At 40.1% G+C, this 14,496-nt stretch overlaps 1 long non-coding RNA gene across 1 annotated transcript in view; it reads left to right on the forward strand.

Annotated features, from left to right (window-relative positions):
* The window catches only part of LOC112531716, a 36,724-nt gene extending 23,850 nt beyond the window's left edge, over window positions 1-12,874 (forward strand). Inside the window, exon 4 of the long non-coding RNA XR_003073620.2 lies at window positions 12,501-12,874. This is a non-coding gene — a long non-coding RNA (uncharacterized LOC112531716). The remainder of the gene's footprint in view (window positions 1-12,500) is intronic.
* The last annotated feature ends 1,622 nt before the right edge of the window (window positions 12,875-14,496 follow it).

Consider the following 14,496-nt stretch of genomic DNA (forward strand, 5'->3'; position numbering starts at 1 on the left):
TCCGTGTACAGGTTCCTATCAGTGGTTGAGTGGTCGTTCATGAAATGTGCTTTAGTTTTTTGGAGGCCTGAGCAAAAAATCTTATGGTTTCCTTGCAAAATCTCTACCTTCATCATCAACTTTGAGGAGATAAATGAACGTTGGACGAGCTTGTATGACTGCAGAAAGGGGAAGGATTTGTGTTTACATGGCAGTAACACAAAATTAGACCTCTTTTTTTTTTCTGTTTGTGCTGTTCTTATAGTAAGACATATAAATAAACATGCTTTTAAGATGCAAATCAGATGACTTTATTAAGATGGAGCCTCCCGAAGGAATATATTTGGGCTACACAAAGGAAGGCTGGCAAGAACTTTCTAGGGTACCTTGTTCCATTTCACCTACTCTAGCAGGTGATTCCCCAAAGTGGCAGAAACATCTCATCAAATGATTTTGTGTCGTGAAGGCCCTCTTTGTCTTGTCAAGGAACAACCTTACTGAAATCGCACTTGTGCACTTTTGCCTTGAAAATTGTGTCCCACTTGCCAGATCCTTCAGATGAAGGTTATGGCAACATTACTTGGCCTTTACCCCAAGCAGGAGGACAGGCACAGCTGGGCTGGAACAAAATCCAGCTACCTGCAATGCCATCCTTGGTTTGCTAGGTTCCTCGGAAGGCGTGCTGTTGTCCATTCGGGCAGAACATAAACAGGCTTAATGAGTGCAGAATTGGCAAGAGCCAATATTTCTTCTCAATGTGAGTTCTGTTTATGAGCAACTACCTGAGAACTTTCTCAAAACTGTTTATTCATGAGAAATCTTGGAGAGAATACAGGTGAACTTCCTGGAAGCCTGCACTTTGCTGTGAGATTATTAATAAGCTTTGCTTCCTGGGCAGCTATTTCTATTCTATGTTGAGTAGGTGAGCTATGCTGCCCAGTGCAAAAAATACAGTCAGAATTGCTCTATGTCCTGAGCTTTGGCTTCACTGACTCTTACGTGCAAGGTGGCAGAGTTCAGTTCTTGTCTTCCCCCTCTGCTCCTCCAGTGAGTTGAAGGAATAAAGGATAGTGAAAATCCAACTTATCAGAGAGTTCATTGGACTGTAAATCAACTATTTCACCCCAGGAAAGATCTGGACACTAGTACTGAGACTTGGGGTGTCAGTACAATAAATAAAATGTTAGGAAGCCCATTGCGTATGACGCTGAGCAGTAAAGATGCATTCCCATGCTCTTAAAGGACTAATCAGAGTAGTCTGTTCTAGGCCAGACCTTGGTTATCCTGGATGACACTAGTCCCTTCACCTCCACAGGAGGTTTAAGAATTGGAGTATGTTCAGGAAGTGATCCAAAGATTGGAGCAAAGAGGTCAAATTATAACTTCAGTTTCAGTTGAGCTCAGTGGTCCATTATAGTCCAGGAATGTCTGTGTCAGCTTGTGAGCTTCAAGCTGCTTCCTTTCTAAAGAAAAGAAGGGTGGCTGTGATAATGCAGAATAAGAGGAAGGCTGGGCACACTTATCCTCTCCCTAACATCATGAGACCAAAGGGATAATTGAAGTTTAGAGGAGAGGTTCAAAGCTAAGATACTCAGAAGCATTTTTTTTGATGATTATTCCATTCAAATTATGAAGAAGCCGCAAGGAGAGGGGAAGTAGGTATCAGACTACAAACAGGCACTGAAATACTATATCAAACAAATGAAAAGAGGTGATTTTCCCTCTAGGGATACTGCAATACAGCACAACAGACCAGTTTGTAAGGAAAGATCCTGCACAGCAAGTTGGTATCATTAGTCATAAATAATTTGAATACAGCTCTGCTTCAGCTACCAAGCTTGGGCAGCCTCAATAGTTTGCCACACTATTCTATACATTTTAAAGTTATATTCTAAAACTGGTTCTACCCCTCTCTCAAAAGCTTTTTTTTTTCTTTTTTTAAGTGACCTATTTTAAGTGACCTTTTTTTAAGTGACTTTGGTGGTTGGACTAGATGATCTTGCAGGTCGTTTCCAACCTTGTGATTCTATGATTCTCTGATTCTGTATCTTGCCACTTGTAATCTACGTTTATACTCTTACAGTTTCTGGTGCCTGTACTTTCAGCATTGCTCTGTCTTGTACTCTCATGGGTCTCTGTCACCAGTCTCTGTTCTCTCTCATCAGCCTTTAAAATGCAACTTCTAAATAGCACAGCTGTTGTTTTGTTTGCCCAGCATAGTCCCTCTACAAAAATAATGGTTTGTTAGGATATACGGTTATATGGCAATACCATTGCTTTGCTAACAAAACTGTTTTATGACAGAACACACTAGTTTGTCAGAGGATACAATTACTGGCAAGCCTAACATGGATTAAGAGCAGTCACACATATGTAAAGATTTAGAGATGTCATTAATAACTATAAGTTTGGAAAATCTGCCAAGTAATGTAGATGGATACCTAATTTCACTGGTTAAGCAAAAAATGGTTGGAATATGGCCTAATGTTAGAATGGGAAGATTATCCCCTGATAGAAGCAACTAATGGCAACTCTTGGGAGGGCTCAGTCACACCTTCTGGATGTAACTTGGCTCAGGCTCCTGCTGTGTTCTGGGTGGCATCTGTAGGGAAGTTCAGCTGGAGTCCTGCCAGATAACCCATTGCTTGGAGGTGGGAGGGCAAGCAGGAGGCAGGCTGAGGAGGATACCTGACTCCAAAAAAGGGAGAGCTACAAGGAGGCTTGACTTGTATGTTAAGGAACTGTATGGGAAATAGAAGCTTGGCAGTAGTCCCCAGTCTTGTAGAATGAGCTACAAAAAGAAAAATATGTCTGTTGGATGGTGCTAGACAAAAAATGGAACAAACAAACAAACAAAAGGCAAAACATTCTAAAAATGACAGCAGTCATCAGAACAGCTGTGAAATGGTGAGTCCTCCATCTTTGCATAGAGATTAGAGTTTTTTTTTCTTTGCAAAGATACTTTGATTCACTCATCCATTAATTGCAGGTCTTCATTTATCTGTTTCACACCAAAGAATCCCCATGGTCCCTTCCAAGTCTGGGAGGTATGCTGTCACCACTTTGACTCCAGCTTCTCAGCAAAGCTAGAATAGACTGAATCTCTCTCTTTTCTGAGTTTCCTTTCAGTTCTCCTCACCTGGAAGCAGGTTCTACTGACCTGTGATGCTGGCCAGGCACAAAAGACTTAAGAAGAGGAAAGCCTTAGACTGAAATATCTTTCATGCTCTTGCAGAATTAGGCCCTTTTCAGTTGCTCATCCACAAAGGAGGAGCTTTAAGCCTGTGGCTAATTCTGCTCATAGGGAACAGCTCAACACATCTATTATAGAAATTACTACCAAAAGAAAGCCCATTGTAAATGTTGCTTGGGAGACAGGGAAGAAGTCTTGGATTGAGTCAGGGATTTGCCCTTCTGCTTTCCATCCAGACCAGAGGCCAGTTGCATGGGCTATGTGAAGTTGCAGTGATAGTTATATTAGGCAAATGTGTTCGCTGCTGACTTCTGCTGCTCAGTGTCTGCCTTCACACTGCACTGCAGGAGGGAGAAGGCAGCCTGCGGCACCTGGAAAAAGTGAAACAGAGGGAAGTGGGGTCACCAGGAAACCATTTCTTTTGCTGGCAGGGATCTGTAAAAGAAAACTAGATGTAGAAGAGAAACAGCATGTAAACACTGGAATATATGTATGGTGCCTAGGAAAAGTGTTTTGTTTCCCTGTGTTTAGGGCTGGTAGATAGTTCTGTCAGACCACGGGGTGGCAATATTTAGACTCTTTGTGCAGAAGTTAGTCATTTAAGGGAAGCATAGCGTGCTCAGTATGCAGAGGAGATAGAAACAAAATGACTTCAGTTACTGTCCCAGTTACTACTTCATGTTCCTTATCATATTTCGCACAAGGCTATCACCTCCCTCTGATGAAAACTGTAGTATTTCCAAGGGTGTAAACTTCTTTCTCACAAATAAATTTATACCTGTGTTTATGTATCAACTACTGTGTCTTCCCCCCAAGAAAACTAGCCACTTTGGGTGCAAATATAATTGTGTTGGTTCCTATGGAACAATGGCTTTTGATTGCAGAGTCAAAATTTTCTGATAGAGTTAAAACCTCTATGGCTTAAAAGAAACTGCTTTTCTTTATCTATTATTTTTTTTATTGTGATAGCAGAGTGATTAAAAAGATGTATATTTTTGCTAACGATGTCAAATAGGTAGCCTCCTGATAATGAATAGGAGCTGGACAAGAAATCAAGTTCTTCCTTTTCTTAAATTAGATTTAAGAGTGCAAAAATTCTCGTCAGTGTTAACCTCTGATTTTGGTGCATTAATTTCCATTGCTTAATTTTGTTTATGCAGAAAAACTGAGGATGCAGTAGGTTTAAGCCCTGTTTACTTTTGCTACCCAGCCTCCATTACATTAACCCGAATAGACAGAGTGTGCCAGTAGCTATAAGCACCCTGGCAGCTTTATTTCCATCCCGAAACCTGTGAATGCTTGCCTGTGCTGACATACCTAAGGGAAGAGCTTAGTGTTGCTTAATAACGGCCAAAAGTTTTATTAGCTATTCAGGCTTCAAACAGTATTTCATGCAGTGGAGAATAAAATATATATTCTTCTGAGCTAAACAGTAGAGAAGTTATTGTGTATGGTAACAGAGCTGAACCATGCTGTAAAAAAAGCAGTATATAAAGAGAGGCTTGTATATTCTTCTTTATGTGCTTGCTCTTTGTTCCCTTAGTGAGAAACCTGCAACAGATCAAGGGTTTCGGATGAGGATGAAAGATCAGCCCTCAGCTGGCCGGCTACTTCAGGCATCCCCCCATGTACTGCATCCTATGAGAACTTAGCACAGTTCCTGAGTTGAAAAGATGGCCTGTTTTCTTTTAAAGCTGTGGGGCTGTGTCTGAGATCTAGCGAGCTAGCCGAGCTTCATTGGAAATTTGCTGCCTAATTGGGATCATCCTTGTGGGGCAGATAATTGTTTTTTGTCTCCTTTGAGCTTCTATAGATTGCCTGCTGTTTTAGAGAAACATTGTATGTAATGAAGTAATAAAAGATTTTGGTATTTACTTTTTGAGGAACGCTGTTTTACAAATGGAGGAATTGGAGCTGTGGGATGTAAATGCAGCTCAGCATAATGGGGAAAGTATGTGCAGATGAGGAGTTACTCTGGATCCCTCATGTCCCATAGAAAATGACCAGCACAGCATTCCTTCAGCAGCCATTACAATGACAAGGACTTAATACGCTGGATTTCTATTAGAATTTATTATGTGGATTTACAGAAGAACAATTCTTGCCCTCTCTATGCAATTTAAGTCAAATTTTTACACTACCATGGTTTTGCTGGCTCGCTACTGAACTAGCAGAGCAAGAATTTAATAACAGAGGCTTTCAGGCTGAACTCTGAAGATACAATGAAAACTGAATTAAGCCTTGCAGTAAGGACATTCATTAGCTAGGGTGTAAGGGCATCCAGCAGGTAATATTGACTTAATTTGCTCTAATAGGAAACTCTCTCTCAAGGTCCCTGTTATCTGGACAGCTGCAGAGGACCTTGGGTGCATATTCCCAGCGTGAACTGTGCTCTGCTCTAAGAACCTGGTGGTTCCACCAAAGGCACTGGTGCCAGAAGGGTGACTCTTGATCAAGGGGGAATCCTCTGAGTGGTAGAGGAGTAATACAAGCTCTACAGTGTCAGAGCTCTTGCTTTTGGCACAGGGAGCATCTTCATTTATCACTCCTACAGGGTGAGCTGGAGTTTGGGCACAGAATAGATGCATGTGACCCATGTGAGCTCCAGTTAGGGAGTTGCTGCTCAAAACACTCAGCAGTGGGGAGATCAAGTAGCTCCACCCAGGGAGAGATGAGGGAAGTGAAACCTATCACGTTAATGTGACAAGCCCAGCTGTACTTGTCACCTGCAAGCTCTTTCGTCTGGAAGCCTCTGACAGCGGCTGATTAAAGTGACTAAAAATGACTTGTTCAGAAGCAAGAAATTGTTATTCACCAGAGATACCTGATGTGCACGGATGACACGACATGTATGTGAAGTGGAAGGAGCCAGCATACCTGAACACCCTTTGTGGGTTAGCCTGATGGAACATCTCCACAGATCCTTTCTCTTTAATCCCAGCCTGTGTTGCATGCCTTGGTAATGCCCCCTCAGTTGAGTCACTGCAGTCTCTGGCTGGGACAAAGCTCTGCTTGCTTATTCTTTCTTCTTCCTGCATCTTGGCCAGCCTCTTCCAATTGATGACTCCTCCCTCTCCTTGTTCCTGTATTCATTTTATCCTTTTGTCATCTTTATATCATCTTTATCTTCTGTGCTGTTGACAGTCTGATCCTTCACAGTGCACTGTTGTGTGGCTCCTAGCATGCAGAAGTTCCCCATCAAACATCTCAGACCTTCTTGCATGTCTCCAGAAGTGTACCTCAGGTGTCTTATTTCTACTATTGTTTTATTTCCTGTTGCTAGCAAATAAACTGCAGTGCTCAGTCTTCATTTAAAAAACAAAACAAAACAAAAAAACAACAAACCAAAAAACAGTACAGCCAGTTCTGTTAACTCCCTGTATTGCTACAGTCCTGTTCCACACTGATTTCCTGCTCAGTTCTGGTCAGTCTGACTGAGCAGGGCAGCCTGCTCTAATTCATGTAGATAGACTTGCACACACTATCTCTGGTATGGGAAGAATACAAAAGGGAGCTTCTAGTGTGCTGTCTTTATTACCAGTCCCAAATCCTGCTGGATCTGTTGATCAGGGATTTGACAAGTACCCTTTACATTGTTAAAACAAACAGCAACTCCATGTTTGTGTTGCAGGGTTGCAGGATGTCCCTATGGATCCTGCTTAGCAGGGGTATTCAGTTTCTATTTCCGGCTCTCATGTCAGTTTGGCACATTGGTTATAAAGAATCCAAAATAATTTGTGTTTGAAGAGCACCCTGCTTTTATTTACATAAAAAACTGCTAAAGTGAAAGATGCTTTAGACAGATCTGTAGCAAGACTCGGATTCAGACAGGTGGTCCACAGTGACGCACAGCAGGACTGCCAGTTCCTTGGTTTCCTCAGAGTTGCCAAACTTCCCAAAGGCTTTCTTTGCTGCTGAAGGAAGTGAACTCTGGAGGAATCAGTAGATCCGCAGTTTACATTCAGGAAGAGAGAAAAATGGAATTACAAAGTCAAGAGTGGTTCAGGGAGTGTTTTATTTTTCAACTTGCAGCTTGCCTATAATCAAAACCAAGGTGATATTGACATGTTGTTCCAGGTTAGTCCCAGGCTGTTTCTATTGATCGAGGTAAGGATGCTAACATCTGTTAGAAAGCTGAGCTCTTCAAGGAAGGGACAATGTTATGTTCAGCTCTCATCACAGCTGGATTCTGGATTCCTGACCAGTTATCCTAGTTAGGATCCAGGATCCTAGTTAATACATCTGACAACATAATGCAACTACAAGCAAAAAAACCCTCTGAGCAAGGAGCAACCTCACTGCTGATGCAGCTGCCAATATCAGAGCAGTGACTGGTGGTTAACTGCAATTGTATATGTTGCTGAGTCTCCATGACCAGTGCCAAAGAAAGGACTGCTGAGCAACTGTCCATGCTGTGCTTAGTGCAGCTGAGCAGGCCCCAGGCCCTCGCTGCTGTTCAGACGTGCACACGCCTACTGTAACCTTCTTGATCTTCTGAAAAGGAAATGCTCCATACCCCATTAGTTAGGCAGCTCAGATCTCTCAGTACCAATTCCTTCCCCCATCAGTGTTAATTTAAATTTCCATTTTTCCCTTTTGGTAACAGGCAACAACTAAGATTGGTTTCTCTCTTGTTCCTTTTCCCGCTGACACGGAGGCTGCACTTTGACTACCGCAATTAAGTACACTTCATGTGTTTTCAATTCTCTTCTTGAGGTATGGAGACTGAAATTGTATAGAATATGAGGTGAAAACTGATGTGCTATTTCAATAATAATATAACAGAGTGAGATGGAAACCAGTTCAAAATCTTTCCTCAGATTGTTTGTCTACTCTGATTAGGTATAGAAAGCAAAAATAATGACAAGCAGATGTGAGATGAAGGAACTCCAGTTTTTTACTCCTTTAAAAAAGAGAGAGGGTGTTTCGGAACTGAACAAGATGTGTGAATAACATTGATTATAAGCATGGAGGATTTTTAATTTCTGAATTTTGGGGGGTTGAAGCCATATTTTTATTTTTTCATCACTAGTAGGTAACAAGTGGAGTTTGAAATGAATAATTAATCTTCTTATCAGTATTCTCTAGGTCTGTTTGCCACAGCTTTCAAACAATCCATAATGTTAATTGCTAGGAAGCTACCTCTCAATAGAGGGAATATTGCTTTCGTGGTGGCGTTCTGCTGTCTCTTTTTGTTGCTCCCTTCTTCTGTGTGGAGGAGAAGAAATAGTGATAAAACATCTGATGCAATTTTTGATGAGATCATTAAACCTTCTGTCATTACCATGAGTATTTAAAACCTGACTATGTTCTCTGTGAAAACAAGAGAGCATTGCTGGAATTTGGCTTGTTTTGTTTTCAGAAGCTGGAAGCCGTGAAGGGAACTTGTCATTGGTAGTAAAAATGTATTGAATTTAACATGCATTCTGAATAGAGCGGTGCTTGCAGTTTACAGGAAATACAAAGGTAACTATCTGGTTCAGAATGTAATATGTAATAACTGTCCTACCTTTCACACACAATAATCATAATAACTGGAAATAGCACATTTTTAGAGACTAGGAAAACTTAACATTGAATATAAAGCAGCAGAAGCTCTCCCTGTTCTAAAGTTTTTGGACTTGTATCAGCCAGGGACTTCAAAGAGCTTGGATCTTCTTTCATGGAGTTCCTCAGGGAACCCTTAGAGGTTAAAGTGAAACAGGTTTACAGGAATGTGTGCTGAAAAAAAAGCAGTGCATAAGGTGAGATCAAGATTGCATCCTTGAAATGCTATAAAAATTACATATGAGATACTCTCCTCAGGTACTCATTCCTTCTTCTGTTCTCCAGATATGAAATGAAGATGCAACCTTTATTCATGGTTGCTTATTTCTTTTTTCCTCCTCTAACTTCGAGAATTGTTAGATATTACATATAATATAATTTGCTGTTATTATAAAAATCTGCTGAGAAAGGTCATATAAACATACTAGCAATATTTCCATCTTACAGAAATAGTAGAAGGGAATACTGCATATCCTTAAATCAAAATATAGTTCCTGTAGCACCAGCAAGATTCTACACTTTCCCCTAATGGTAAGATATAGCCTGGCTCAAATGATGCTTGCATTTCATTAAACATTGCTTTCATAACTTTAAATTTCTTAGCTTGAAGGAAGAGCTAACCTATGTGGTTTTTTTGTTTTTTTTCTTCAGGGAAGAAATGCAATAACAGCTAAGTCAACAATTGTAGTAAAACTTTAGTGATACTTCTATTACTTTGTCTGTTGGCTGAAGTCAGGAATGCTGCTGTCCATAAAAGAGCATAATTTACTTTTTCATATAATGGCCAAACCAGATAGGAATTCTCAGTCTTCACTTCAGTGCAGTACAGATGCCGCAAATAAATACGCTATTACAAAACAGCTCGTAAAAAATATTGTGCTTATGCAATGCCTTAAGTATATACTCTTTCAATAACTTATCATACAGATTTTCTTAAAATCATCATGGGAATGAATTAAATCTAGAAATACTAACAAAGCAGCTGCACTTATTCGCTACTTGTTAATTTAGTTGCTTAAAACTAAAGGGGAAAAGTTCTCTAATGAAAAATGCCATGTTGATAATTGATGACTCTGTCTGTAGTTCATCTTTTCCCAGAAAAGGTGAATTTTGGAGACCATGGTACTTTTTTTATGTCACGTTTCATGTTTTACCCTACAAACTACCTGTCCTTTTCAAACCAAGGCTGTGATCATTAGTACCAGCTCTGGGGTCTGGGATGCAGCAGGATATATTTGACTCAATTGTGGGCACGTAACTGGGTTTCTTTTGCAGTAGCCGGTTTACATGACAGCTGATGTTATCTTTCTGGTTTTTCATCTGTCTCAGTGGCTGCTGGAACTGTTCTCAGCCATAAAACATCCTAAAAAATAACCCTTGGCCAGTGGAAGTCTTTGAATGCCTTTGAACTGGGAGGATGTGTCCTGCAAATCATGTTTTTGTCTTGTAGCTGGTATACTTCTGATTTTGCACTGGGAGCTTTGAAACCCAATTTGCAGTTTGGTGAATCATGTTACATCCCTGCCATCAGATCTGTTGGTCAGCTGGAAAATGTCCGTTTTCAGGTAGTCCTCAGCTTCTCTTCAGTTACTGTCAATGAAGCACATTGGTTAGTCTCTGAAATTTGATGCCCACAAACCACTGAATCAAATTTACTCTGTGATGATGTTTATATCAATGCTTTTCATTTCATTAAGGAAGTACCAAGAATTATATTATGGAGATATACATTACCTTCTCCAGCTTGCATCAGGGGACTCTTCCTGTTATCTACTACAAGTTTTTGAAGTTTTCATTTGAAGAATACAGTGCAAGGGGCTGAGTGAAATCCCAGCAGTTGTATGATCCTCTGTCTGCCTTCAAGCTAGCTAACTGCTGTTTTGTTGTAGAACAACCCCTTAGTAATTTGAAATGACTGAGCTATCAGATGTTATGACAAACAGAGAGAACTGAATGTTTTCCAGTTTTATAAAACCCAAAAGTTAAGAGTAACTTTTAACTTGTCAAATATTATTTACATAGTCATATGCCAGTTAATGTGCATTTGCAAACAATTCCACAGTCAGATTCGTATTTGGTTTATTTATCAAAATACATTAACATTTTATATTTACTGCATAAACAATATTACTTTGCACAGGCAAATCCACAGTAGTCAGTCATAGACTGACATCTACATCTGTAATCTACAGAAAAGAGCAAAAGATATTTTTTTCCCCTTGAAGAAACTCACAGTGTAACTGTTGAAAGACAAGGAAAGATGGATGAAGAGATGGGTGATACTTTTTTTGGTGAAATTCTGGAAAATATCTGGCACTAATTTCTCACATGTGCCTGAGATAGATATAGCCCCAAAGTCAAAAGACAGATTAAAATACATTGCTAGATATGATTTCAGGGTTAGCTGTGACTTAAAGACTGTCCCCAAGTATATAAAATCTAGATACAGGATAAGAGACAAGCTGTATTCGGAAGGAAATAGAGGTAGAATTCAAAGATATCTTCTGTGAAATACATGGTGGTTGTAGTCCTATGAAATCATTTTCCAAAATCCAGGCAAGAGGTTGATCTTTAATATGGCTTGATGAATGTAAACAAAGAGGACTGAAAATTTTTTATTCTCATTTCAAATGCAGGTCTAGAAACAAATATTATTTATATTTGACTGTTCTTTGTTGAAGTTTTCATGTAAAAGAATGCAATTTGCTGATGGGGACATGGAAAATCATATTATGAACTTGAATGTAGTTGCCAAACTTTAGTTATCTTTACTGCATATAGTGATTGTTTTATATTTATTGTATTAATTGTTTGCTTATATTACTGATTTAAAAGATAAAAATAACTTTTTTTTTGCAATGCTTAAGGGGAGTATATATTCTGTTTGTTTAAAATTATAGTACCTGTCTACCTTTGCTTATCAATTAGATGTATGGTATCAAATGAAGTTGATGAAAACCATGGTGAACACCACTTCCAAAACAAATTAGGAATACAGTATTGGATAAAAAATTTGTAGAATAAAAGACTTTGCAGGTAGGTATGTGGAATCATAGACATGGATTGTAGGAACCTAATCTATGGACAGTATAATTTGTTTGATGGATGAAGGGACTAATCACGCAGAGTGCGCTCTACTAGGAAAATATCCACAAGTGAGTATTTTGGAAGAAATAGGGGTAAATACTGGGCATCAGCTAAAAGAAAAGGATGGTACTTGTTATGTGGAGATTGAGCTTGGAAGGTATTACCCCCATAGTGGACTGGAACCTGTAGCCTAAGAATAATAACGCCAAAGGTGACAGCAACAGGTCCATTAGTAGAAAGACGTAGTAGTTTTCACTCATTCATCAGGTGGTTTATTCCCTCTCTAGAAATTGTAGAACTAGAAAAGAGTGTAGTAAACACCTCAGCAATTATGGAGCACCTAGAAAATAAAACATTGGATAGTGTGTAGTAGCTATGTGTATCCTTGCTTGTATGATTCAGTCTTGGGGATGTATCCCTAAATGTGAAGGTCAAAGATAGTGCGAATTAAAATATAAACATCATAATCCTCAAAAGAAAAGGAGGTATTGATATATTGGTTTGTTTAGCAATAGGGATCAGTATATTAGTTTAAGGACCAATATATTAGTTTAGCAAAAAGAATCAGTGAGTGCTAATTCTAAAACTTTCCACTTCAACTTTATTTGGTGTGTGAACAGCCTTGTTTTCTCTTATTCTCCTTCCCAAGGAGCACTGGAGTCATAATAGACTACTTATCTTTGCATTTCACCAGGTGCAAGGATGTTTTCCTTGGATTTTCACATATATTGTTTTGGAAATTGCTCATTATGGCCTAACAAGCAATGGAAATTTGCCAAACTAAGGTAAAACAGCTGAAGATCAGCCAGAAGTCTCAGTGATGAAGCTGATGGAGGAAAATGGGGATGAAGTAAGTGGGCATATGAACACCTTAGGTGCTACTGTGCAGACCCAGAGGGAAATTAGCATATATAATGAGTTATGGGAAAAGAATGACTATGTATGAAAACTGCACTGCATATGTATGTCTTTTCTGTTTAAATGTAGAACCTGAACTCTGAGAGCAAGTGCTTGTTTGTCGTTGCCTGATATGTATAGTGAGAATAAAGGAATGCTGCTTTCTAACACCACATGTTAGAGAGTTTTCTTCCCAGATTTCAGATGACAGTAAGGTACTTCTTGTGTTCAAGTTTTAGGTCATTGCTCCTTGTCCTATCTCTATGTACTACTGAGAAAAGCCTGGCCTCAACCATTTGCCTCCCACCTCCCTTTGGATATTTATAAACATTAATCAGTTCTCCCTCAGTTGTCTTTTCCCCAGGCTGAACAGACCCAGCTTATTCAGCCTTTCCTCATATGGGAGGTGCTCCAGGCCCTTTATCATCTTTATAATCTCAGCCCTCTGCTGGACTCCTAGGAGATGTCTGTATTTTGAACGTTGAGCCTTGCTGCTTCATTGCTCCATGCTCCTGACTGGGAATCCTTTTGAGAGAGCTGTGTTTAATTACTTGATGTAGAGGCAGCTATAAAAAGCTGTACTTTTTTTCTTCTTCCCTGAACTCCCTCTCCTGGCTGACAATGGAAGATATGTGTGTGCTGAATCAGTTTTTCTATATGCTCAAGGATTAGGTGGATGATGTGGAGGATGGTTTACAGCTGGCTCACAATAACTCTTGCACGGCAGAGAGCAGTGACGTTTGCAGGGGAGCTGCAGCTGGCTCTGAACAAGGTGCCCAGTCCTCTTTTCCTGTCAATATCCTAGTGAAAATGGAAATTATTATTTATTTCATTGAACTGAACTACCCTCCCTCCTGTCCTCACCTGCACCTCACCTCATGAATGTCTCCCTCACTCCAGAGGCAATGCCAAATGCAGAGCAGTAATTTCTGAGCTGACTTTGCCAATGCAGATCTGACAGTTTTTCTGCAGGGTTTCTGCACCTTGCTCGTAAAACATTTGAGCCTACCTCCTTGGCTGGGAACCACTGCTACAAATAACTCTTTTTTTTTTTTTTTTTTTTTTGCTATTCTGAAAAGAATCTGAAAAAGCATTCTTAATGAAAGGCGGTATTAATATAATCCAGCTGATGGGTATGGACAGACAGTTGTAAGCAGTCTGACTGCTTTTCAGCTGAGCCTCACCTCCCAGGCCATGTCAAGTGGTACCTCTTCTGGTCATGAGAATGGCTTAAGCCTCCAGAGCTCTAGGGTTAGGGAGCCTTAGGGGACATCACTGGGGACAACTTTGTATGGGCATTTCTCACAGTCTCTCAGCTAGGGATGTCTGCTTGAAGTCTGCACAGCAGTGCTCTGCTAAATGAGCAAGGAATGCCATATTTGGTTGGCCATGGTAACTGAAGGCATAAGCCATCTTCAAGGCTCTTCTCACCAGCCCTGATCAGACAGAATGCATGTCTCCTAATGTCAAGTACAGGTCTCCTAATAGGGCAGAATTAATGGATGGGTTATGGCTAAATCCTGGGAAGCATTCCCAGCAGAGAAAGCATTGTGGTTTTCCTAATGCTTTTATAGCTCTTGCAGTGTACACAGTAATGCTCAAATCCCTCTTAACGCCAGGCAATAGGCACTCAGTGGCAACTTGGGGCAATTTGTTTTTTGAATTCTCCCCTTTGCATTCACCGGCGCACAGTAACGAAAGGCAGCATTTCTAATCAGGTAACTGATGACTGCATCACACAGTAGCAATCAAGTGCACTGCAGACTGCTTACTCTAACTGGCTTCACAATTGG

Source organism: Gallus gallus, chromosome 2 (assembly GCF_016699485.2).
Source record: "Gallus gallus isolate bGalGal1 chromosome 2, bGalGal1.mat.broiler.GRCg7b, whole genome shotgun sequence".
In the NCBI taxonomy this organism is placed as follows: Eukaryota; Metazoa; Chordata; class Aves; order Galliformes; family Phasianidae; genus Gallus; species Gallus gallus.